At 43.3% G+C, this 27,855-nt stretch overlaps 1 protein-coding gene across 12 annotated transcripts in view; it reads left to right on the top strand.

Moving 5' to 3' along the window:
- kiaa1217 (KIAA1217 ortholog) overlaps nucleotides 1-27,855 on the top strand; it is a 145,872-nt gene that overhangs the window by 44,463 nt on the left and 73,554 nt on the right. Inside the window, exon 1 of one of the 12 annotated variants that reach the window (XM_080793436.1) lies at nucleotides 10,840-10,985. The exons of the other annotated variants lie outside the window; for them this stretch is intronic. The gene's annotated coding sequence lies outside the window, so the exon portion shown is untranslated. Of the gene's footprint in view, nucleotides 1-10,839; nucleotides 10,986-27,855 lie in introns of those variants that run through there. 12 annotated transcript variants of the gene reach the window in all.

Genomic DNA, 27,855 nt, shown 5'->3' with positions numbered 1-27,855 from the left:
TTAGGTTTTGTTTTCTACGGACATACAGGCTACAGTAGAAATGCTCATTCCAATTCAGCACACATAAACTGATTCAAGTTGTCCATTGTACAACACGATGTAATCCCCAAATATAGCTGAGGAGAGCGGATTCAGAAATAGACATCAGTGTCAGACTATTGCTCTGTCTACTTCTCTTCTCAGACATAATATACATGCATGGCCAAATTGGCCAGTCCGTCAGTTCCCATTTGTTGAATTGAATTTTACAATGTCAAATAAACACTTATCTCTGTCTTTTTTAACCATCAGCATGTGAAATTACTGTGCTGGAGAACGTAGATGGATTATGAAAGGCCTCAGAACCTCTTATCTAACATTTCCAGTTACATAATGTTTTATTCCATGGAGACTGGAGAGAAAATGCCAGAAAATCTTAAATCTGCCCCAACTTCTGATTGGTATTGATTGAACGTGTTTTTCATGCTTGAGATTTTGTTATATCTGTTTCTTAATCTGTAAATATTTTACACAGTAAGTGCAGAACTTTAGTTTGATTTGCTTCTGACAGTGAATGTAATGTGCTATATAGATGCAAACAAACTTGCCTTGCCATAAAACTGTGCAATGCCAGTCAGAGTAAATCCTCAGAGGACCATGTGGCTAGAGAATGTTCTAGAAACTAAACTTGATGAGTCTGTTGCTTATGGACATGGAAGTGTTGTTGCCTTTCAGGCTTTGTTCAGGTTTGTAAAGTAAAATCTTGTAATTTGTTTGTACAGTGGAAATGTGTTGACTAGCATGCACGTGTGTGTGTGTGTGTGTGTGTGTGTGTGTGTGTGTGTGTGTGTGTGTGTGTGTGTGTGTGTGTGTGTGTGTGTGTGTGTGTGTGTGTGTGTGTGTGTGTGTGTGTGTGTGTGTGTGTGTGTGTGTGTGTGTGTGTGTGTGTGTGTGTGTGTGTGTGTGTGTGTGCGTGCGTGCGTGCGTGGGTGTGCACGCGTTCATACATGTGTACTAGACATGTAGGCAGATGCTAGGTCATTGGTTGCAGTAGTGTTGGAGAGTGTGGCTGGCTGTCCCTCCAGGCCCCCAGTGAACAAATGCTGTGCCGCTGGGCTCGCTGATGTGAGTGAACTGTTAGCTCTCTGTTGTCTATAGCTTTATAAGACACCCCGAGACGTCCTGCTGGCTACTCATTGCCCTTGTCCTCTCCTCTCACATCAGGCTGGGCTGAAATATCTCTCTCTCTGCCTTCTCTCTCTCTGCCTCCCTTTGGGGGATAACTCACGCTTTCTCTTTGATCTTCTCTACTTCTCTCTGAATCCCGGAGCATGAGTCCCCAAACATTGTAAATCAGTGCAACTATAGAGGACATTCCTACGTGGTAGCAATACTTAATAACAAGCAACTTAAATATTTTACTTGAATAATCCAACCATCAATCATATCGGCATTTTAACTGCAAAACTATGTCTAACTGGCTACTCATATCAAATTTAGCACACTTATTCCCAATATTGTGACTGAAGTTATTTTCTATAAACGTGTGCTGTGTTGCTGTGTGTGTGTATATCTATATTCTAGAATCAAAATAAGTAAAAACTATAATGAGCCCGCTAATCAGAGCTCATTTCTCTCTCATCTCACTCTCGTCTTCTCATACTGGTTGACAGTAAAGTGTTTGCTATCGAGGCCTGACTATGTTTCAAACTGTTGCATATTTCATGAGACATTTGTTTGTTATTGTGCTTGCCTCTGGAGTGCTGTTCCTTTGACAGGAAAACAGGGAGCCCCCCCTCTTATGAATGGGAATTCAGGAAGGTATTGGGAACTAATGCACACTTGAGTGATCAAGGCCCATTTCTCAACCAGACAGCTGACACTTGAGATGATGAGATGAGATATACTTTATTGTCCCACGAGGGGAAATTTGTCTTGGGCAAAAGTGCAGTAGTACATCAACGTTTTTTAAAACAGACAGACAATTCACAATAGACAATACACAATAGACAATACACAATAGAAGCAATGTACAAGTACAGTATCAAAAGAGTATCACAAGAGATCAGTGCAAAATTGCAATCAGAGAAGGTATATAAATATAAAGTACTAGAGTATTCACAGTTTAAAGTATCACAGGTGTAAGTGCAATAAATAACTGATGAAGGTCAAGAAGTCCCCACTTAATGTGTCGTTGTACAACTAACAATCATCAATTATGCCTTAAGATTTCTTTTTTGAATGATGCAGCCACTCCATTGCCCAGCAATGTTTGGATCTGGCTGGGTCCGTCCGAGCACGGAAATAGCGTTTTTTTCACCACCAAGTGTCACTGTTGCGCAGCCTAACACATTTACAAACTTTAAAATGTCATAGACTCACCATGTGGTTCCATTTGTACACTCTCAGTTAAGGACTCGGAACGTTAAAAGGAAATCGTTAAAGAACCGGAATTGTTCAAATAATGTATGTTAAAAGCATAAAGGATCCCAATCCTAGTCTGCCTTGTAGACAAATTCACTATTTTGACTGTCATAATGGAGTAAGTAGGATTTGTTCATTTGTTCCTTTTGAACAGTCTTATTAATATTTTAGGCTCTGCATCCATTTTGGCGACGCTGTAAAAAATGCAATAATCTGCCCTGTAATCCTCACGTGTGTACATTTCTCAAAATGAATGTGCACGTCAGTACTACACACAGAATGAAAATAAATTATTTCAACCTTATTCTCCGGGCCACGCTGATCTGACTCGATGATGATGATGGTATTACTGCCTGCTCAAAAATAACTTTCAAATACTTTGTGTTGTAAAATGGGGAGAGATGTGAGACTGAGAGAAAAAGGTGCACATATGTCGAACCAGGTGGAGAAGACCAGAGTCTGACAGTTCCAGTGCCCGCACCAGCTGGTGGTGGTTCTGCTGTCCGTCTCTCTCTCGCTCTCTCTCTCTCTCTCTCTCTCTCTCTCTCTCTCTCTCTCTCTCTCTCTCTCTCTCTGTTTTCTCTCCCTATATCTACTTTTCATACAATCAGAATCAGCTTTATTGTCACATCAGTTTTACAAGTTAAAAAGTGGGTAAAATCCTGTCACAAAACATTTCAGATGGGGGTCCACGGTCAATTTGGGGGGTCCTTGGCACAAAACAGTTTGAGAACTACTGATTTAGAAGGCATTTGTAGAATCGATCTCAGATCTTCATGGTTTAAATGAACACTCCTAAATGTACCGTGTAGAATGATACTTGTAGTCTTTCTGCCCATTTCTCCTCCTGCATGCTCTGTGTTCCATTTCACCATCCTGTCTCTGCCGTTTCTCAACCTCTAACCATGGCCAGTGGCTCCACTCCACTTTACATCCTCATGTTCAGTGACTACACTGTTCATGTTCTGGCAGTCTTAACTTAATGTTGCCTCTCTGAAGTTCCAGCCTGTTGCATCATGGGTGTAACACAGTATAATGTGATCGCTATGTCAGTTGTAGGAACAGTTGAAAATGTGACATTTTCTTGACAAAATGCTCCTATAATTTTGAAAGTGATTTAGATGACATTGTTTTAGTCGATATTGCTAAAACATTATAAGTCAGTTTTGACATTGGGCAGTGGGATGAGAAACTGTTTCTCTTCTAGTTGAATCCGCTGTCTGATACTGATCCCTGCTTGGTCAATTAGTGTCTTCCACTTTCAATCACTCATTAAGTCACCTTACGATCCAACCATTCTGTTAATTCCCTATTAGCATGGTTAGCCATGTTGGAGAGCTTTTTGTGAACATTTTTTATTGTCATTGAATTATTATTATTATTTATTATTATACGAAGAAAACATTCTAGTCATTGACATGGAAATGCATTGGGAGAGCAGGGGACGAAAGCCACAGTCCCCTGGAGTGCATGCTTCACTCTCATTCTATTCTGGGAATATAAGTGCTGCTGACATAACCCCACTTTGCCTCCTGTGCACTGTATCAAAGTCTGGGCCATAATCACAGTAAAGACCAGCCATCTTGGATGCTCTCACTCTATAACTTTCTCCCGCCGTGTCCCCAGCTTTTCTTTTCTGAGAGCAAATGACTTGCAAGAGCGAGCGACCAACATTGAAATAACACACTCACAGGCTCGCTTTCCTCTCGGGAATGGACTCCACGTCCAACCGCATTGTTATAGACACATGCATACAGTATTCCTATATCATGCATACGCCGTCGTACGCAGTCACATGTTCCCCTGACCCTGTGTCTGCCCTCACCCTCAGCACGCTGTGTGTCCCTGTCTGTCACTCAGTGCAGCACATGATGCTACAGAATGGGACATATAGTCGTCACACTGGCCTCATAGTGTTTTTTTCCCTTCACCAGTGGCGGAAAAAGTTACTCAAAGTTTTTTTACTTAAGTAAAAGTATCACTACTGCAATATAGAAATACTCTGTTACAGAGTAAAAGTGTCCGGTATTCAAAATGTACTCATTATGCAGAATGTCCCAATTCAAATGTATGCAAATCTTTTGAAAATAGATGCCGTCACAATGTGCGACGCACAAAATAACTCGTGACTAAAGCTGCCAAATACACGTAGGGAGTAAAAGTAAAGTACAATATTTGGATCCGAGATGTAGTGAAGAAGTAGTGGAAATTGGAAATACTCAAGTAAAGTGCAAATATACCTCAAAATGTTGGAGTACTTAAGTAAATGTACATTAAGTTACTTTCCACCACTGCTAATTGATTAGTACGTTAGGGACATTTACAGTACACTGATGTATTTGCACGGTGCCCTTCTTTCATGGACAACTGGTGGCCCAGGGGCCACATGCGGCCCCCACATTCAAAAATGGCAAAAACAATAATTCAGGATTTAAAGCAAAAATAGCAGATCTACAAGCTCAAAACACGTCGCACTGCAACGTTTTAAGCATCTACATGGTCAAGTTTGGGTATAAAAACGACAGGGCAGACCCATTACTGTTGTGGATCAAGGTTATGTTATTTTGTCATCTGACGCCCAAACCATACAGTGTTTATTAAAAAAAATTAATATCTTTATTGGTAGCTGGTAGGCCCATATGTCTCCACAATGAGGCTGGAAAAATAGCCTCGCAGCCTACTACTATAGCCTATACTAGCCTACTGGTAGGCAGAAAAATGTCAACCAGAATAACCCGTTATGAATGAAACTCCTCCCTATGCACTGGCCCTATACGAATCAGATTGTGATTAAATCAATAGCTGTTTAGCCTTCAATAGATGTTTAGCCCTGTTTAGTCCATTGATTTAGATTGCAGTGTTGTACAGTGCTGGTAAGAGTTGAATATATAGGGATGGGACAATATGAAAATTACATGTCACGACTATTGTGGCACTAATAATTGCGATTAACGATGTTATCGAAAGATAATCAAAATATGCCACATTTGTTATCCACTTGAATCCACAGCACTCCTAGTCTGGGGGGAACGTTTGCCATCCCTAGTCGTGGTATCCATGGTACAGTAAATTGTATGTTTGTAAATAATTCACAGCTTCAGTAAAAATCTCTCTGTAATACTTGATGCTGAATACTATAAAGTGTGTGTGTGTGTGTGTGTGTGTGTGTGTGTGTGTGTGTGTGTGTGTGTGTGTGTGTGTGTGTGTGTGTGTGTGTGTGTGTGTGTGTGTGTGTGTGTGTGTGTGTGTGTGTGTGTGTGTGTGTGTGTGTGCGCAACAGTGACACTTGGTGGTGAACAAACGCTATAACGCTATTTTTGTGCTCGGACAGACCCAGTTGCACCACTCAAGAATATGAATCGTTATAATGTATTGTGCTATTAAACATGGGCTTTGCATTCTAAGTGAGAGTATCAGATTACCAACCCTTACTTCCTTGTGGCCTGAAGTAGATCTGACAATGTTACTTAGGATTCACATTAATGTGGTGAAACTTTATAGATGTATATTATACTTATACCTTTATTAATTCATTTATGAAACCCCACTATAACAGCTGTGAATAGCACACCACCTGCAACCCACCATTACCAATCCCCAGTAGCCTGTGTCAGTTTCAGCTTCATCTTTCAAAGATGCACGTTCACGTGTGCTTGCCAGTGAAAGTGTGCCAACTGACACTTGTACCTGTATTATACATTCATTCACACAGTGTAATTCAGTCTCCTCCAAGGGATGCAGGTGGTTCATTCAGAGGATTTGACGCCACAAGGTGTTTGTTTTGTTCGCTCCTCTAAAAGCTGACTGGTGGCGGGGTCCTCCTCTACTAATAGCCTCAGGTGTAATCGTTACCTGCGCTCTCTCTCTCTCTCTCTCTCTCTCTCTCTCTCTCTCTCTCTCTCTCTCTCCGTCTGCTGCCGTTTCCCCCTCCAAAAAAGAAATGTTTTGATTTATCGTGTCTTCCTGTTTTGTTTGGGCTCCTTTTCAGTGGCGGAGGAAGGATTTGGCTCTGAAGGATTAGTCAAAGTGGTGGAACCGCCGTTGACTGTGTTTGTTGCCGAGGGGACTAAAGTGATGTCGAGGCATTTCCTCTCTTACAAGGCATGCCCGTGCACGCGTCGCACACACGCACGCACGCGTCGCACGCACATCTGTGCACAGTACATTGCACCCCCCTCCCCCTCCTGTTGTTATATGCTCCATAAATCACTCCTTTGCTCCGAGTCAACATTTGAGACTCGGCAATTTCTCAGTGCGGTTTTTCTGTGCCTTTCTGCACATGACTCTCCACAGGATGTCATTGTGTGAGCGCTATAGCTGGAGGAGGGCAAGATCAGGATGCTGACACATGGTCCGTGGCCGTGCACGTGCACCTGAGCCCGAGCAGGAGTGACAATGCACATTCTGTCTATTCACATATGAAGCGTCTCTCAACTGAGCCGCTTTGTGCCAGCAGGCAGCTGCTTTGAACTTTTTGCTTGCTGTGTGTGTGTGTGTGTGTGTGTGTGTGTGTGTGTGTGTGTGTGTGTGTGTGTGTGCGTGTGCGTGTGCGTGCGTGCCCACCCACGGGTGTCTCTGTCTGAATCACTGCATCAAAGTCTGTCTTTCACCTTACCTTACCTCACATCCTGCTCGGCTTTGCTTTGCCTGTCTTCTTGCAGGCATGGTGTGTACTTGTTCAACATATAACATGATGATGTCTGCATACATAAGGCTACAGTATACTGTATATGTATGCAGACGTGTACCCCTTATCCCTAAACCTATTTGCCATTTTTTACTACTTTGAAAACACCTTTAAAGTAGTTCAAATAGCCCATCTCCAAGCTCATCTCCAAACATGTAGATCGGCTTTTTGTATTGAAATTTTATTTCCTTTAGAGGATAGTCCCTTGAGATGTATCATCTCGTTTTAGAGGGGGTCCTCGGGCACAACACAATGAATACAGTGAATGAATACAATACATTAAACATGTCGACACAGAACAATACACTTACAACATCAACAAAACATAGATGCTCTCCAAACCACTCAAACACTACATCAAGACCAGAAGCAACTGCACTGAAACACCTAACAACATACTAATAATAGTGATACTAATAATGAAAATAATAAAAATAAAGATAAAGATAAAAAGAATAATCAAGCATTAAAGTACACACCTCTCTCCAAAAATCAAAAACAAGTACAAATGGTTTCAGGTCTACAAGCAAAGAAGCCTTGAAAATGTTAAATGATGTAATTGATCTCAAAGAAACAGACACGTTGTTCCAATCAGATGGAGCTTTAAACTGAAATTTATTTTGTTTTTCAAAATGGTAAAAAATCAGACCAGTCTGAAGTGAGTGGTTATGAAGTTTACTCGTGCTGTAGTACTGTACTGTACTGTACTGTACTGTACTGTACTGTACTGTACTGTACTGTACTGTACTGTACTGTACTGTACTGTACTGTACAAGCCCTCTTCCCTGGCGTTTGTGCGTGTATGTGTGTATGTGTTAGACTGCACAACAGTGACACTTGGTGGTCAACAAATGCTATTTCGGACGGACAGACAGACAGACACAGAGAGAGAGAGAGAGAGAGAGAGAGAGAGAGCCAGGAATGGCAAATAATATATAATTATAATTCAGGGATAAGGGGAAAGGGGTGGTACAAGATAGGGCCCATTCAATATACTGTACATTCGTGCATGATGTGTGTGCAATGTGCATGCACATGTGTCGTGTGTGTGTGTGTGTGTGTGTGTGTGTGTGTGTGTGTGTGTGTGTGTGTGTATGTATGTAAGGCAGCAGGACAACAACAACAAAATTGCAATGCACAGCAAGCAAGCTGCTTCCTTAGCCAGGGGAGACAGAGAACACTTCACTGATATCCAGAGTCACAGTGAATGACACTGGAAAGCCATCTGGAACTCAGATGATACTGCAAACACGGAGAGTAAATGATGCACGTATGGAGTGGAGGTGTGTGACTGAGCATGTAGTGTGTCTCTGCACACGTCCCAAGTGTTTTCTTGGGGATTTTTCTTTCTCGTACTTGAGTGCATTTGAGTTAGGATGGCACAATAGAACTATCTGCCTATACTGCGTAGATACTGACAACAATCATCAGGCAAATAATGTCTGACTTTTTTTTGTAATTAATCAATGATGTGGCTCTGCAAGAAGCTACTTGGGCTAGTCATTTAGAATCTGTCTCTGTGCATTGAGATTGTCTGTGTGCGTTGTGTCTGTTGATGAGTAGTTTTAGAGTCGTATTGCTGCAGGTTGAAAAGATCTATAGCGCTCATTCTTGTTTGTCTGAAGCTAATCTCACAAACTGTTAGAACCTATCAGCGCCAAGTTTATCTGCATGCACACTGCCCTAACTTAATGCCTCTTAACTTTTTATGTGATTATGCAACTAAGTCAAATATAGGCATTATTTCATCAACGCTCTACGGTGATCTAATACATGTATTAGTATAGACAGTGGGTGAGAGTCTCTTAGTTTATTCTCTATAGTCTATACCTTCTGGCACTTAGCCTACGCAGTACGCACCCTTCTCTTATTATGTGTGAAAATTATTTTTTTTCAGCTATCGGTGTCTGCAGAAACTGATGATACAGATAATTATCACCTCCTGTGTGCTGAGGATGAGCACAATATTAATTCGTTTTTCAACTTTATCAGAACATTTAGGACTTTTTTTAAGTAATCGGTGGTGGACTGGACTCTCCCCACATTTTAGATCGGCATCGTACCCAAAAATGTGGCATGGGTCGGTCACACAACCCCCCACGGTGTCACCGTGATGTGAAGACAGAACAGATAACACCCAACAACCAAATACTCTGTGCTGCTTTCAACCTGCAGCTGGCACAAAGTAACTAAGCACATTCACCTAAGTACCCATTCTGACCTGAGATCAGATTAAAAAAATGTCTTCTACGTCCTGACAGTTTTCTGAAAAAGCTATGTTTCTATGTCAGTGGTTCTTCGATTTTTCTAAAATAGCAGACCTACAAGCTCGTAGCGCGCCACTCGGTGGTAAATCTGCTATTTTTCAATAAGTAAAGCATAACATGATGCTAACACCAAAAGGGGTTCCCACCCAAAATGGGTTTAATACAATTTTGAGGTATTTGTACTTTACTACATTAATTTGTAAACTGTAGTTACGGTACTACCAGCTGTTACTTGCTGAGATTTGGATTATTATTACAAAACATACATAAACATACCCACTTCAGCCCTTTATACATTTCAGCCATTTGAAAATAGCTGATGTACAAGCTCACAATGTGTCACGATGCCAGTGCGACCCATTGTGAGCTTGTAGATCTGCTATTTTCAAAAGATTATTATACATTTTTGAAGCCAATACTGTTGTACTTTTACTTAAGTCAATTTTGAATTCTGGACTTTCACTTGTAACAGAGTATTTCGCCATTGCAGTATTGATACTTTTACTTAAGTAAAGAATGTAAGTACTTTTAGCACCACTGAACCTGGCTCATGTACTCTTCAGCCCTCACCTCTGTTCTCTCTCTTATTACCCTCCCAGTCCCCCCTAGGCCCTCCCCGAGCTCTCCCCTCCAGGGGCCCTACATGGGCTGGGCTGGCGTGGTGCTCATCTGGTTTGGGTCAGTTTGGGACTGTGGGGTTGAGCTGTGGGACAGTGGTATCAGTGGTGAAAATCCATGGCCGATTCCAGTGAAGACGTCTTGTTTCTTGAGACGGAGCTTTAAGGCGCTCTGGGGTCTGGAATGGGTGGAGCCTTCGGTCCGTGGTTTGTAACAACAAACTGGTGGATTTGGAGCAAAAGTACCAGGAACACCCCCCCCTGACCCTAAATACCCCGAACTCCCCCACCCTAATACCTCCTTCTCAGTTAGGAAAATGTGTGTGTCAGTAAGGCAAGCTAATAAGCTATATAGGCAAGAAGCCTGTCCCCCACCTCTCCCCCTCCTTTCCCTGCTTGTTTCTTTCTTCTGTTCATCAAATCCTTCGCCATCCTTTCTCTCCATCACTTCTTCTGACATTAACTGTGTTGCCATTAGCCTGGTCTGTTTCAGTCTCTCTCTCTGTCTTCCTGCCTTTCTTGACAGATATTGTTTTGAAGTAATCCATGGCTTTGCAAAGTGGCAACGGGTTAGAGACACATAAAACCTTAGTCAAAAGGGAATACGTGTAAACACACACACACACACACACACACACACACACACACACAGAGACGCACGCACGCACGCACTTCTGACCGACATGTCCCCACTGAACAATGGCTGTTTGGCAGAGGAGAGGAGGGGGTTAGCGGCAGCCAGCGTTTCTTGGAAGGCCTGATTGGAGCTAACGTAAACAGCAGCCCAGGAAGTGCTGAAGTTAGAGAGGGAGGGCAAGTCAAAAGGAGAGAGAGAGAGAGAGAGAGAGAGAGGAGTGTGGAGGGAGGGGGATCAGTGGAAGTGGGGAGGCTGCGAGAGAGGGAAAAAGTTTCGGGGCTGAGGCGGTTAGTTTACTGTCAGTCTGCTGAGAGTCTCCAGGACGTTGGTTTTTGCATTAGGACTCACTGTGTGACAGCCAGCCAAGAGAGACGGTGAGCAGCAACTTCTCCATTTATTAACACTGAGTTTTACACAGACTGTAATCCCTCTCTCTCTCTCTGTCTCTCTCTCTTTCACTCACACAGGCACGCACACACGCACGCACGCACACACGCATGCACACAGCTCCGAACACGCCTGCAGAGACGCTGCATGTTCAATTACGCACCTCCACTCCAAGACCATACGTGCATTTATATTGTTGTCGTGTTTGCACTTTGCAGTATCATCTGAGTTCCAGGTGGCTTTCGAATGTCATTCACTCCTACTATACTATATGGATGTGGGTGTCTCTCCCATGTCTCCCCTGGCTTGGAAATCTGCTTTTTGGAAAGCTGCTTGTTGTGTGTTGCACTTTTGCCGTTGTCGTCGTTGTTGTTGTTGTTGTGTTGTGCTGCCTTGAACTGTAGCCAGCCATTCAGTGCATGGAGCAAGAACGACCATCTAATGTGTGTGTGGCTGTGTCTAATTAAGCTGATGGGGAGGAATTGCAGTGGCAAGCACTAGAGTAGTCTCGCGAGGCCAGCCCTATAATTCCAGTCTCATTCTGGGATCCAAGGTTAGAGATCATGAGAGACATCACTTAAAACTCAGTGAGGGCCTTTTGTAATGTATCGTGGTTGATTCAACAACATTAGAAGTCCCTAAATATGGACAGCATGCATACTTATTCCTTCCTTCCTTCCTTTAATTCGTTTTTTAAGATCACAGACACGTGCCACACTGCCATATAAAGAAGATATTAGCTTATTGTTAAAATTAAAATAAAAAGAAAGTCTTCCATCTGGCCATTTATGGTGCTGTTGCCTCTCTGCCTGGATCCATTGGCCTTTTGACCCACAGCCGCCCACCGACACACCTACACACCTACACACACACACACACACACACACACACACACACACACACACACACACACACACACACACACACACACACACACACACACACACACACACACACACACACTTCAAAGGAAGGCACTGCGGTGGCCTCTCATCAGTGCTGTGGTGAATGGTGAATATCATGTGGTCTGATAGATAATAGATACATTTTTATGTGCATCTGTATGCTGCGTCTAGAGTTTTGCCATGTTTTAACAAGCATCGCCTATTTTCCAGTCTGTCTGGAGATCACTGATACCCCTGGTGTAGTTGCGGTTTTTCCACTGTTAAGTAGTTCTGCATCTGGAGAAATGTGGGTCTGCCTGGAAAAATCGAGGCTTATTTCACAGCAATTTATGAATACAAGTATTCTATGAATTCTCACTGTACATTTAACTGACAGTAATCTGATGTTTTCCTGAGTAAAAGAGACGTCACAGGTATTTGCATTTTGGTATAACGCAAGTCTTCTGCCTTTGATACATTTGCTCTACATATAAATCTGTCGAGTTAATTTAACAGTCTTGAGGGCGCATTCACACCGAAGTCTAATTCTACCTCAAATTTATAATAATTCTACCTTCAATTGTCAATTGTTAGGCGCATTCACACCAAACTGGAATTTTACCTATCAGGGTGGATTCTGCCAATGGGAGTGAATGTTCTTTTGGATAAAGTCTGCGAATGGCAACAAACTGCTCCGTTCCCATTGAAAAGCACTGGTGGAATCCGCCCTCATAGGTAAAATTACAGTTAGCTGTGAATGCGCCCTACCAATTGACGATTGAATTGAAAGCATGCAGAGAGACAGTGTGATAGGAGTGATTTGTTATGTCTTTTTTTTGGCGACAATTTAAATATGTTAGCCCACCGCACTCCTCTAGAGAATAGGTAAGCAGATCGGAGAGTACAGCACCTCGTCAGAAAGACAGACGAGCAATGCCACCCATAATGCCACCCCTTCCAGAGCTCCCAAATATCATCTGTCATCATCTCATAACGCTTTGACAGTGTTAAAGGCGTCTCACAAGTTTTTCTCCCAGTGCGTCACTCTTTGCTGATGTTGCAGGATGTCAATTCCTCTCAAAAATGGGGGCAGGGAAAACTGTTATTAAGTGTAAGGCAATGCCTTCGCTGCCTGTTTAATTCAGCCAAAGCTATTTGAGTAAGTGCTAGCATATGAGGCTCAGTGATTTTGGCAGTGCTATTGCGAGCGAACGTGCACACGGTAGCCACCTCGACACATGCCTCCATTAAGTGGCATTATAAAACTGTTACGTTTACGTCTCGGGCACTTGAATGACCTGGCTAGACCGCTCATTTGCGTCACACACGTCCAATCCCAGGGGACCGTGTCTAGGTTATTTATTGTTGAGATCAAGCACTTCACTGGGCCATATGCAGGTCTAGGGGCAGGCGAGGTTGATGATTGTCATGGGACATTGCGCTCGGTGGAAACACACCTGGGCCAGTGGCATGTGGCCGAGTAGCGCTGAGGTTAGTATGGGGGAGGGGAGGATCTATAGCCAGGTGTTGCTCTCTCTTTGGAAAAGCTGTCTGTAGTGTGTTGTGGTCCATCAACGGGGCACTGGGCTGTCAACGAACTTGGTTGGCAAATATCACCTCTCGCTGACCCACCCTCGGGGGGTTTGATCAAACCTTGTTATAGACTACAGTGCGTTTTTGTTTGTGGGGGTTAGGTTTTAAGGCATGATTAAATGCTCCCTTTGTTTGAAGTTAAGTCAAGGCACGTGTGTGTGTGTGTGTGTGTGTGTGTGTGTGTGTGTGTGTGTGTGTGTGTGTGTGTGTGTGTGTGTGTGTGTGTGTGTGTGCGTGTGCGTGCGTGCGTGCGTGCGTGCGCATAAAGACGGATAAAGTAATTAGCCTAGTTATGAAAGGAATGCTATGTTTTAACGGAATGTAAAAATTTAGAATAGGAACTGATTTCCGGGCTCCCACAGTCACAAGCTGGTTGACCTGACCTCGGGGTCACCTCAGGACGTGTCATATTTATACAGTAAATGCATTAGAGATCATCCTGAGCAGATTGAAGATTATGTAACCAACGGAATTCATTCAAACCCTGGTCCCCCCCGCATGCATGGGAAAAACATCTGTCACACAGTCGAAGGGGAATCCCTCTGGCCAATTGGGAGATGACATTTCTGGTCTAATTAGGTCGGACTACTGTGCTACACCTATTGACATAGCAGTGGGACATGGGAATCTGCCAATTTGACTGGCCCCACTGATCTGCTAGATCCATTTCTGGCCAGTTCAATCATGTGGGTCTGTGGTGTGTCATTTGGGCCAGAAATGTTACTCTAAAAAGGGTGGGAATGATGAGGCATAATCATCGCACATAATCACAACATTAATAATTGTCTGGCTACAGTGCAACAGTGTGAACAGAGCAGACGATAACCCATTTACCATTTCACAAAGACTGTAGTCCTTTTCTTTTTACGTACCTCTTGGATGCGGGTGACATAACTCTCTGTCAGCCGTAGGCCTAATTTTAATGACTAATTACTTTGATGCGGAGAAAAGTGACAGACCAGCATAAAATGCCTTAATAGGGCAGTGATTCTTTGTTCAACTAATAATGATTCATTAGTCCCTTCCCCCGCTCCCTTTCTCATTCTCTTTTCTGAAGCATTTATTTGATATTCAAAATTAGTTTCAAGGAATTTCCCTTTTCTCTTTTTTTTTATACCACTGGAAGAACAAACTGTGGACTCTGTGGAGAACCATTGGGGTTTATATACCGAGTTTGGCTAAAACTGAAACCTAAAATCTTATGGATGCACGAAATGTCTTTTTAATGGCGATGATGCACTGTGTGGTTTAGAGCTCTCTGCTAAATAGGGGGCTTGCAGAGGAAAGGGAAAGAGCAGGGAAGACATTTCAGTCTCTCTGATGCTGTGGTCTTTTCTTATTGTGCTGTTGGGCAGTGGAGGAAGCTTATGTAAGTCTTCAGCATTAAGCTGGAGCCCTTGCCATAGGCTTGGCTGTGAGACGGGGATTATCCATAGGAAAATCATGCTTTCTGGTCACGTGGGTGCTAGCGAGATGACGGAAAGGAATATTTGCCATGGCTTTAAATCATTGACATTATTATTATATTATTTTCTGTCGAGAGCAAACCTCCATTTGGGATACATCATGAATGTGTGCAGGTTAAAGTTTCAGTGGAGCGGGACAGCTATAAAACAAAGTTAGTACAAAGACGCCCTCTAGTCTGATGACAAAAGAAAAGTGATTGTCCTCTCTGCCCCAATCATGCTCTACATCCCTAGTTCTTTTATGGCCTCCACATAGTTCAGTGGCCCCACCTAATCGTTCAAGTCATTTGTCTTGGACCATCTTTCTTTCTTTAGCAGCAAACCAAACGTTCCCCACCCACAACCGAAGAGGGAGGAGGGACAAACCCAGGCACTGTTTAGAGACCCTTCAGCCTCTATTAACTCCCCTCTCCCCCTTCTCTGTTCTCACAAAGTAAACATCAGTTTAAAACGTACTCCTCTGTCCTCCTCCTCCTCGTCCTCCTCCCCATACTCGAGCCTTTAGTTTGACATGTCTGTATGATCCACATGGAGGTGACTGTGTCAAATGTATGACAGGCTTTCTCTACACACAAACATCAATTCTATACCATATGGAACTTTCTTCTATCCACCAAACCACAGATACAGTAGCTCAGTTTGTAGCCCTCGTCTGGGCAAATATATGAAGTTGAGAGAGAGAGAGAGATGAAGCAAGAACCGCCCACCTCATATTGTATAAGATTGTGTTACAGATTAAACTTTTTCATACATTTCATAGCATAGACTTGTTTGACAATACTAAAAACAGTGTTCCTAATGTTTTTTAACCACTTAAACCCTCAACATTTAGTAAACTTGACCGGCTCTGTACTTGGTCTGCTTTTTTCTCCTCTACACCAAACCTAGCTCTTTCAAAAAAAAGTAGATCTACTATGTTTGGCTAAAGCTCTCCTCAGAATAGGGATGCTAGGATGCAGGTGGTTAATGTAAAAAAGATCCTATCACACAAAGTTTTAGCGGCCCCCCTGTAGTAACTCTGGGGACCCCCTAGGGGTCCCGGACCACCTGTTGAAGACCCCTGTTCTAGGGTGACAAGTGATGGTTAGGGGGGAATGAAAAACCAATGTTTTTTATTTTAGACCTAATTGATGAATTGTCAGAATTGTATTAATAATCTCTTGAAGTGTTGCCCTGTGCCAAACATAATAGCAAGCATAATTGGATGTCCATTTGCTTTCGTCATTCTTTATCCCACTTTGGAAGTACTTGGGGGTTGCTCTGTCCTCATGAAGAGGCGTTAATTAAGGAAACTCAAGAGTTTGAATCTTAAAGCCGGATAATCCCAACAAATATGGATGAGAGCTGTGCCCTTCCTATCCTATGGCTAGTCAGTTTTTTTCCTCAGATGTCGGCTTTTTCGCATATCTGCACTGGCCACTCGCTAATGAGTCATTATCGTTTACGGGATTGTATAATTATCCATCTGCTTGACGGGCTCAGTAAGGCCAGTTAGTCTGCGTCAAGTAATTTCCTTCCCAAAAGTGTTCTGCGAAGCTGGACCTGCAGGAAGTTTGTATTAAGCTGAGCTATTCTCGGCCACTCCAAGCCACCTGAGCTCTGGTGTTGTGTAGGACGTTTTGAGGAGAAACCTGTCTACTGTCTCGGTATGGTCCGTTTGGTCTGTTTTGAGAGCTCCTTCCTGCACTGCAGCTGATGAATAACAGGCAGGAATCATTGTAAATTACTGGACTATATCCCAAGGAAAGCACTTTAATGAGCTTGCTACAAAACCATTTCAAGGTGCAGCGTAACCATTAACCAAAAGGTCTGCAGAGAGATGCATAGAGGGAGAGTGAGAGGAGAGGGGGTGTGAGGGACTGTGCATTTCTCCCTTGCTGTGAATCCGCCAAAAATTCAAAGTCTCTCTGTGGGGGTGTGTGCAGCAGCGAGCGTACATGTGTAAATATGTACAAGAGAAAGTGTGAGACGGGGCGACTGAAAGAGGCAAGACAGAGAGAGATGTGTTGAAGTTCAACACATCACATTAACACACCCACAAGTTTTGGTGGGTGGTTTTTGTAGGCTATGCAGTCACTAACAACTATGCATAAAGTTGGATTATATTAGTGTGTGTCTGTGTGACACTTCCACAAGTTCCACATAACACAATAGGACACAGATTCTGTCACGCAACGATGATTCAGCAGACAAATAAGAATCTGGTGGCACTGCAGTTGTACAAACGATCAGTCAAATAGCGACGTTGGCATCTATCATTTACTTCCCAATCCATATCTCTGTGAATACCTCTCTTGGTTTATTTTTAAACGAATACAGGTTTTTTCACTTAAATAATGAGTCGAGGTTTCCAATGACTTTATCTAGAGGCTCCAGATGTTCCAGCAGTAATATAAGCCGTCTTGTAAGACTTGACATTTAGACGTTGGAAAGTATATTTTGCCTTTCTATCCTTCCCCCCTCCCCACCCACCTCTGAAATGTTTCCCCCGTTGCTAATAAATGCAAAGTCTACCCATTGTCAGTTTTAGCATTATTTCATGCCAAAATATGTGTTGGCTCTGTTACTTTACTGCAGTCATTAAGAATGCAATGAAGAATGTCACTGACTTATTAGCTGTTGAGTTTCTTGTGGCAAAATCAGAGGACTTGGTGAGACAATGTAGACGGATCTCAGCATTAGGATGCAGTTCAAGATGTGTTGTCATAATTGCAATAGTGAACGAGTTCTATAAATTGAATTGGCCTGTGCTTGCTTTACATGGATTTTCCATTCCCTTTGTGTTCGCACTTTGGAATCCAGGGTTACAGAGCATTCTCTGCACATTTCCATTGCTCTGTATAATAGCCGGAAGAGGGGAAGTGGCCCTTTTGAAAACACAAGCGACTCCGCAAGTGACACAAATACACACACAAACACACAGAGTTCCGTTCCCTTGTGCCCCTTATCACCTTTTCTTAGAGATTTGTTTGGAAAGTTTCCTTCCCATCTGGTTTTCCTTCCAGCAGAGAGAGACATCCTTCCCGACTGACAGCGACACTACAATGCCCAGCTTCATTTCAGCTCCAGCTCCGAGACTGCTGGTGCCAGCGGGCTGCCAGGCACACATGCTAAAACTATTAGGTAGTGGATAGCGGCGGTGAGCCACAGAAGCGTTGCAAATAAAGGTTTCACTGCGTGCATGCAGTAGTACATTACTGTAGTAGTGTCATGTTTTCAATGCTTTGTGTATCCAACCCAGGGAGTTGACACAAATTAAGACAATTCGAAATCAATTCACGTTGATGTAAGTTTCCAATAATAAACAATGGCAGTGCAATATCTGTCTGCCATAGTCAAGGGGCATTTCTATTTATAGACACAGACAGATCCCAAGTTGGAGCCTCAATTCACGCATATACATTTTGAATGAGGAACTAAAGTTTGGCTTAATTATATCTACTTTGTCACAGTAGAAGCAAATCAATAATGCATGCTTCCTTGCTATCGATAGTACTGTATTACTTTATTATTCGAATCTTATGTCTTGAAACATTGACTAACTCAGGAGTTCTCAACCCGTGGGTTGCGACCCCTAGGGGGGTTTTGCAACTGAATGGCTGGAAAATGGAAATGAAGAGTTTACATAGTACACATAGTACATGCATAAAGGTTTCAGTATTTATTTATTTATGATGTATTTTCTCTTATTAAGATGATTTTTGTAGTCAGTTTGTATTGGGGGTGGAGAGGGGGGACGGGGGTCGCGAGACATGGCCAAAGCATTTCCGGGGGTCCCCGACCAAAAATGTTGAGAACCCCCTGGACTAACTAATGAGTCAATGCAGAGTTGATCTTGTGGGTGTGGGAATTAATTTGTCTTTAAACTTGGAATTTCACAGGGGTTGATTCCCTGTTCCTCAATGAGAGACAAATGGCCAGCTTAGAATCATCCACAGTCATGATATATAATGCTTGAGGGTAGGTCCAGTGTTTTGTGTGAGCGTTTTGTTAATCAGCACCATTAAAAGACTTGAGAATTATACAGGCCTTCTTGGTTCTCAATGTAATTACTTTCAAGTATGAATGTGGTTATAGTTATAATTAATGTGAGTTATTATTTCTTGTTATTTGCCAGGGTTTATGACTATTGCTCTACTGTCCCTAGACTTGTGGTTCTCAAAGTGAGGTCTTGGGACCCCCAGGCGTCCAATGACAGTATGACAATGACTATTCAGATCATAGGTCTCTCCACTGTTATCTCCCCGTCTACAGTATAGAAAACAGTTGTAGACGTCTGCAGTAAATCAAATCTGTATTCTTGTTCTGCACCAAATCTAACAACAATAACCTTTCTGTGAAAGGCAGTCACTGGCAAAACATCTACTCACTACACACACACACACACTCACACGCACGTGCACACACGTCGTACACACACCTGGAGACCCATGCACCCCCAAATCATCTCTCTCTCTCTCTCTCTCTCTCTCTCTCTCTCTCTCTCTCAAATAGCAAGCAGTCGTGCTGATTTCCACGGGGAAACTGCTGTACTAATGAAATTAATTAAATGAATTGTTCCAAGTCATACGATACGACGTTTCTTTGATAACTCCGACATCTCATGTCCTTGGTTTGCATTGCATCCGACACAACGCTGGACTGGCGTATGGTCGCGTACCATATCTAAACAGAGACGTCAAAGATAGTAGAGAGATGGAAGATGGTATACACAGTCCAAGTTGTAGTTTTTTGCTAAACATAGATAGTGGATTGATGGAAGATCAGTGAGTTCAGTGCGTTCAGTGCTTGCTCTGACTAACAAACAAGATGCCGGCGGAGTTATCCCCGAATGTTAACCGTCACTTCGCTCTTTCCCTATAGGCCTACATTTTCACAATTTCTTTCTCAAAATGTAGAAATTGCAAGTGAGAAGTGACATGGACAATTCTTGCCACGGACATGTTGGTGACCCCTGTATGACAAAAATGTTAACTCCAAACAGACATAGTGATCTTTGGTGCGTAAACACTGACCCTAGTGGATGAAATATTACTGAACTTTAATATACAGTTACATATAACGTATTGACATGGAGTAAGCATGTAAGCAGATACACTTGCGTGAGGAACATACACATTTGTTCTGAGCGGGAGTATAAATGGGCCTTTTGAATACTGCCATAGACAATGAAATGGACATTAATTCATTTAATTTCCCCGGCCATAGACACACTCCATCCCTTTTTTAACCCCTCGCTAAATGTTCTCATTTGAACAGGAACAGACATTGTGCCTCATGACTCAAATTGCAGGCTACTCAAAAGTTTGAGTCAATAATGTTTCTCTGATGTCAGGGTTTTGCAATGCATGCACCTTATTACAGGTTTACACTATGTACTGTACAATGATGTAGTTCTGTTTGTAGACAATGCACTCTAAAATCTGAGAGTTCAAATTTTGACTTACGGGTCAATTTTGTACACTCAATTATCACTGATATGTGTGTTATGTCTCATAGTAATTATGGACTGCAGCCCCTTAAGCTGAATTCTGTGCCACTGGCAATCTATGATCACTAATTCCGCTTGAGCTCTGGCTGTTTTGTCTGTCTGTCTGACACACACACACACACACACACACACACACACACACACACACACACACACACACACACACACACACACACACTCAAATCTTGATTAAAAGCTAATATGCATCGAACCCCAGCCTCTGAGAGCTTTCAACATATTAATGATAATATATCCCTGATTTTTACAGCACTTCAATCATACTACCTCTCACAATAAAAGAATAGCTAAATAATAAATACCTTGCATGCCTCAGTCATCATAATACTTACTTTCATCCTTCTGGGGAGGTAAGCTTAACTAGCTTTACAGGTGGTCGCTATGGTTTCCACTGCCTTTCTTCCAGCCTTGTTGCCTGGAATCCAAACCAATTTAGCTCCGTTCAGCTGAGAAACGAAATATAAAAAAAATAAGAAAAACGACTCCATCTGGATTCCAGGCTACCAGCCTTGTGGGTGAAGTGGACGTGAACTCTGGAGCGTATTTTAACAAGGCTCCACGCAGGAGTCAGGTCTCCATACTGGTCTTTTGAAATGTAAATAGTGTTCCTCTGTCGTCTATCGCTATCTATCGCTTTAGTGGCTCTCCATGGCCAGGGGCAACAGCACATCTCTGAGCCCTGCTTTTTAGGCCTAATTAACACCCAATGAGATGAGAATGGGCCACATTCCTCCCTGTAGTGTATTGAAGGTGCTGGTTTGATTGAAACCTTTATTTCAGGGGAATCCAATTGAGACCAAGGTCTCTTTTTCAATGGCGCCCTGTATACAAACAAAGAACAATTACAGCAATGATTTTACATACATGACAAACACACAATAAGATATAATACAAAAACACACATACACCAGAAAACAGAAACAGAATCAGAATCTTAAAAACACATATTACAAAAAGCAGGTGCATACGCCTTCCTCTAGTGTAAGGTCAGATAAAAATATCATATGAAACAAGGACCATTCTACTGATGCGTATAGCGTGCAGTGATGGGTTCTGTAACTTGCTCCTGTGATAAAGCGAAGTGCACTGTGATAGATTGCATCCAGGGGTTTTAAAATGCTGTCAGTAGCATGCATATACAAAATATCTCCATAATCAAATATTGGCATGATTGTTGCTTGAATTATCCTCTGTCTATTTTCTTTAGAATGATCTATTACGGTAGAGGAAGCCAATTTTAGGTTTAACTTTCTTTGGGGGTGAATAGTCACTTATCGTTTGACCGCCAGGATTAATTAATCTATCTATCGCGCATTGCCAAGGTTTTATCCTACAGTTACTACAGTTCTGGCAGGCTCCGTATTAAATCCTCAATGTCAGATGGTTAAGGATAGTTCACCCCCAAAATGATTTCTTTCCTATCTTACCCCATGGAGCCTTGAATTCATGGCGATTTATTAATTTTATTTTATTAATAGACGATAAGTAATTTTTTAACAAGAAAATCACACCTGTGTGAAGATAGGGGAGCTCTTATCATCATACATCATCTCATTCCGGCCAATCACAATTTGCGTCCTCACTTTTGTCTTCAATGTTTGTGTTTACACAAACCCTCAAAGCTCGGCATACGAAAAATAAAAAAATAGCATGCATAATATTCAGAATAATGCTAAGATTTTGTGAATTATAATAGGAAGTTGTCCTCTAGTCGTAGAGAAACAATGAGGATCGTAGTTACTTTCACCATGTCTCGTTGTAGGGAGAGGAGAGGAGAGGAGAGGAGAGGAGAGGAGAGGAGAGGAGAGGAGAGGAGAGGAGAGGAGAGGAGAGGAGCAGGCATGAGGAAATGGAGGACGGTAGTAGGAAATGAAGAATGGGAGGATAGAGAAAGAAGACATGAGTGGGGGAAGAAAGGGGTGCTGCTCGTACGGTATGTGTGTGTGCGTGTGTGACGGCCCTCCCTGCATTACATCACAGATGCCTCAGCACTGATGACATCAATAGTGCTTGAAGGGAAGGGGAGGCCGGGCGCAGGGGATGATGTCATGGACAGCCAATCATGGTCCTCTGTGGCCGGTAGTGTCTGGGCTGCTACAGCGGCAGCTCTCTCAGAAATAATTTCTCCTCCATTAAAGTATTGTGTTTAGGTTTAGGTCTTTGTTTTGTCCCGCCGGGGTTATTTTTAGTCCCGTGGTTAAATGGATTTATTTCAGAGCCTTTCCCTGACATAAAACAAAAGGGTAACCGTAGATGACTCTCCTCCAAAGAGCATAAAGCCCTGTAAATAATGTCCCTGAAGTGATTACAGCAGTATTTAACTAACTCAATAACTCATGAAGAAACTGCTTTGTGGGCTGCATTGCACACATGAATAGGCCACAGTCTCTGCCTTACCTTGTTTGGTATGTGTGTTCCTGATGCCAGGCGTCCATTTCAGGCCAAGCTGTGGGAAGTCACCGGCTTTGACTGCTATGGGTTCAGGAGCAGGAGTGTTGGTTCTGCATTTCTATAGCACTTTACAATGTGTGTTACATTCATTTCACACAAACGCATTCACCAACCTGCCGCTCATCGGGAGCAATTCCAGTGAATTGTAGGACACTCGGACACAATGCCAGAAGGAGCTAGAGATTCGAACCGAGAGAACCCTCCTGTTCCCAAACTGCCACTCTTCCTCCTCCTGATGCACTGGTTCATGTCCTTTTCCCAGACCACTTCACACATCACAAATACGTCATACGTAAAGTCCAATCATTTAATTCTGAGATAGTGAAAATGGACCTGTAAGGAGTGGGTATAGTTCACGTTTTGACTGTCTACATTGACACTGGTTGCGTTAAACATTGCGTGTGAGTGCATTGGCGAAAGGCGCCATATACTGTAAATGCACCATTTACCATGATGATCTAATCCCGACCCCTGCCTGGCATCCCATGCATTCAGGGGATGCTAAGTACGTTAACCTTTGTGGTGACTCAGGTTTTCTAAGATATATTTTGTTTTGTTCTTGTTTTTATTTGTATTGTTTTTTGCAAACACACAGCAGTACAGGGCAGGCAAGGAATCCACGCAGTTCTTCAGATCAGTGCTTGTGTTTATGCATTCTACACTACCTAATCCCTGTCCCCCCCGTCCCCTGTCCCCCCCTTTACACACTCCCAAGCTTGGACGGACGCCATCCGCACGCACGCACGCACAGACAGCAGGTTTGGCAGATAAACAGCAGGACAGAGGGACTAGTGTTCTCGGAGTGGCTCCCCCCACCATGAGGCCTATTTCACATCCCTCCACCACCTGCAGCACTTATCAGCAACAGCAGCACTCTCACTTCGCCGGAATTGTAGAACCCCAAACTTTTGCTGATCAGAGAATAATGCAGCGTCATGCCAGATTCTTCTTTTTTTAGCACACTTGGTGGTTTTGCACTGCCCTGGGGGAGTGCATTTGACATATTTCCCCTCCTGTACGTCATGTGAAAAACTTCACGACTTAATTTGTTGACTTGACATTTTGATGTCTTTGTGGGTTTTTATTTAAAAGTTTTGCAGTGATGCATTCCTGAGATGTTAGTAACAAGCTCTGGGCTGCAGACTATGTCTGCACCTTGTTATATTGTAGCATTCTGAGCTATGGAGGAATGAAGTAAAGGGGGGGGGGGGAGAGAGAGAGAGAGAGAGAGAGAGAGAGAGGGGGAGAGGGAGAAAGGAAGAAAATAATGAACATATGATTGACTGGTAAGTCAGGGCCCTAAGCTGCTTATCACTATGAAGAGAGTCAATTGCAGTGCAATCACTTTTTAATAAACTTCGGTCAGAGGGGGCATATTGAAAGGCGTATGTAAATGGCACAAATGTGTGTATTGTAAAAATAGTTAGCCTGCCGCAGAGGGAAGCAAGCGTGCCTGCTCTCATTTGTTTAAGCACATTACTAGCCATATCTCCAGTGAGTCTGTCTCCAGATCTGTCCTAATGTTTGTCTACCTTAATCTAATTATCACCAAGATAAGTATGGCAGGTGAACCCCATTATGTGATATATGAGAGAGAAAGAGAGAGAGAGAGAGAGAGAGAGAGAGAGAGAGAGAGAGAGAGAGAGAGAGAGAGAGAGAGAGAGAGAGAGAGAGAGAGAGAGAGAGAGAGAGAGAGAGAGAGAGAGAGTGTGCTCAGTTTTGTTTGTGGTGATGTGGGAAAACATGGTAAAGAGATAAGAGAGACATTATCAACCATAACACTTTCTCACTCTTGAGAGCAGCCTGAGAGTATTCTGCTTTCTTCTCCCTCCTTGCATTTACAATCTCTGTTGCCGTTCCTGAGCAGGGTTCTGTGGTCAGTCTGTGATGAAAGTGTTCTAGAGATGATCAGATGTTCTTACTGAAATTATCATCATATGGCCAGACATGAGCAGATCGGGAAGACTGAAAGCATCACATGTTTTTAATATCATTCTGTGCCTGACTCATCAGATTGATGGAGGAGGAGAACGAAATGTTCTCAAACTTTTATTGCATAAATATGATTTTATCCATAGTTTCGTGTGGGGGGAGGGGGGGGGGCATTTTCCTAACCACTCGAGCCCAATACAATATATACATATCCAAAATTACTGAAAGAGGGTGTCATGCTACACAGATATCACCAACCGACTTCAAGTTCAAATCAGCTTGTGACTATATGTCTGTGAGCATTGTGACTATAGGTCTGTGAGCATTGTGACTCTAGGTCTGTGAGCATTGTGACTATAGGTCTGTGAGCAATGTGACTCTAGGTCTGTGAGCATTGTGACTCTAGGTCTGTGAGCATTGTGACTATAGGTCTGTGAGCATTGTGACTCTAGGTCTGTGATCATTGTGACTATAGGTCTGTGAGCATTGTGACTCTAGGTCTGTGAGCATTGTGACTATAGGTCTGTGAGCATAGGTCTGTGAGCATTGTGACTCTAGGTCTGTGAGCATTGTGACTCTAGGTCTGTGAGCATTGTGACTCTAGGTCTGTGAGCATTGTGACTATAGGTCTGTGAGCATTGTGACTCTCGGTCTGTGAGCATTGTGACTCTAGGTCTGTGAGCATTGTGACTCTAGGTCTGTGAGCATTGCATTGTGACTCTAGGTCTGTGAGCATTGTGACTCTAGGTCTGTGAGCATTGTGACTCTAGGTCTGTGAGCATTGTGACTCTAGGTCTGTGAGCATTGTGACTCTAGGTCTGTGAGCATTGTGACTATAGGTCTGTGAGCATTGTGACTCTAGGTCTGTGAGCATTGTGGTTTCGCATGCAGCTCAAACAGCAGATGTAGCGCTATGACCTTTGAACACGGTCTAATTATGTTGGTTGGAACACCTGGCTAAGCCAAATGCACCACGGAGCATCCCAACCGGAACGTCTACCCCTGCGCCACCTGGACGTCCCCTAGGGCAGTTGTTCCCAAACGTTTTCATGTCGAGGACCCCCAAAATTAGCCCGCGGACCCCCATTTGAAAATATATGCCAGGGACCCCTATAAGAGAAGATCTTTTACAGCTCTAGCAGTGATTTCAACCATTTTAAGGGAACTCCCTCACGGACCCCTGGGAACGACTGCCCTAGGGTTAACTGACCAGTCCCACCAATAAAGACACACGTTGTGAGCTTGTTGATCAGCTATTTGAACTATTTTAAAAGGTTTTTCAAAATGGTAAAAAGTGGCAAATAAGTTTAGGCATAAAGGGTAAGGGATAGCTGTCCATGCTAAACCCCTTATCCCTAAACTACTTCGGCTTTTTTGAAAATATTTTGAAAATATTTTTGAATATTTCAACTAGCCGATCTACATCGACACGTTGGCTATTTTAACAAAAAGGTAAAGTAGTTTAGGGATAAGGGGTTTAGCGGTGACGAAAATGGAGCCCAAAGGAGTCTTTATGTTGCCCTGTGTTTATTGTGTAGGCCTATTGTGTTACTTGTATAGCACTTTGGTTCAACGCTGTTATTTTAAATGTGCTCTATAAATACAGTGGATTGGATTGAATAAATAAGTACTTATTTGCGGCTCGGATAGTGATTTGGAGGCCACACCACTGAATGTACTGCAGTGAGATGTCATATCATCCGGCCCGGGCTTTTCCTTTTGTTTGGAGAGTTGAGTCAGCCTTACCCTTTGGACCTCTGCTTCTCTGGAGGCATGAGGCCCGTGCAGCGCTGTAGCCCAGCCCTGGGGTGACTTAGTTCCCCAGGAATGAGTCTCTTGGTCATGGGAGGAGGAGAGCTAGGGAGGGAGTTCCTCCTCTCCGGTGGATGTCACACTCCCAAACACAGCTGCGTCTCTCATGTCCTCTCTCCGACCAGGACGACCTTGCTGTGTTGTCCAGGAGACGGTCGGTTGTCCAGGGAGACCGGGGACGGACGTCTGAGCCAGGTGGCGGCGGCTCACGAGTTAATGAAGTGTACACACTGCAGGCATGCTTGGCTTTACAGGCGCACACACACACACACACACACACACACACACACACAAGCATGCTGGTTCATTAAGTGGCAGTTAATGTATAACAAAAGGAAATATTCTTTCTTTACTGCTTTTCTGGAGGACGGCAAAGACACATCCTCTGATGTACGCACACACACACACACACACACACACACACACACACACACACACACACACACACACACACTCGTACACACACAGGGAGGGGAGGGCAACCTCAATTATTTCTGCACCATTATTATGCTACACTACAGTAGAAATCAGTGAATATGTCTGCAGGAATCTTTGGGGTTAAACAGCACCCCCTGGTGTGAATCGAGCCACGGTGCATGCATATTTTGCCTGAGGCCAGACTCGCCCCTTTCTCTCCCCTTGTCTATTAGAGGGGCAGACAGTGGATGTTTATTCGATTTGAAGCCATCCAGCGCTGATGTATGTCGGGACAGTGCGGTTAAAAGACAGACAAACACAGGGTTGTGCTGTGCTGTTGAGTGGGGCATGGTCAATAAATGGAGCTTTGTGAAAGCTCTCTGTCTCTCTGTCTCTCTCTCTCTCTCTCTCACCCCCAACCCCCCTCTCTCTGTTTGTGAGTGCAGCCATCAGCACTGAACAGCCCGGCCCTGCCATCGGCAGTACACTAAAATCTGGTATTATCTCAGTAAACGATGTCAAATTAACTCTCCGGGCACAGTACATTTTGACACTCGGAATGCCAAACTGAACACTGGTTTTTGCAGCCTGCTCGCCTGGTCGCTCTGGCATGAGAAGGGATGAAACCAAGGGAGGGGAAGAGGAAGAGAAGGAGAGAAGGCCTTTGGAAAGGCTCTTAAGGAAGGAAGGAAGGAGAGGTATATGGAGAGGCAGAGAGACAGCAAGAAGAAGAATGAGATAAGAGGGGCACGGACGAGAGACGACGAGGGAGTAAGGAGAGTGTGAGAGGGCA

This window comes from Protomyctophum bolini, assembly GCF_963924005.1.
Source record: "Protomyctophum bolini genome assembly, chromosome: 21".
NCBI classification, from domain to species: Eukaryota; Metazoa; Chordata; class Actinopteri; order Myctophiformes; family Myctophidae; genus Protomyctophum; species Protomyctophum bolini.
This window is presented reverse-complemented; position numbering and strand designations above follow the sequence as displayed.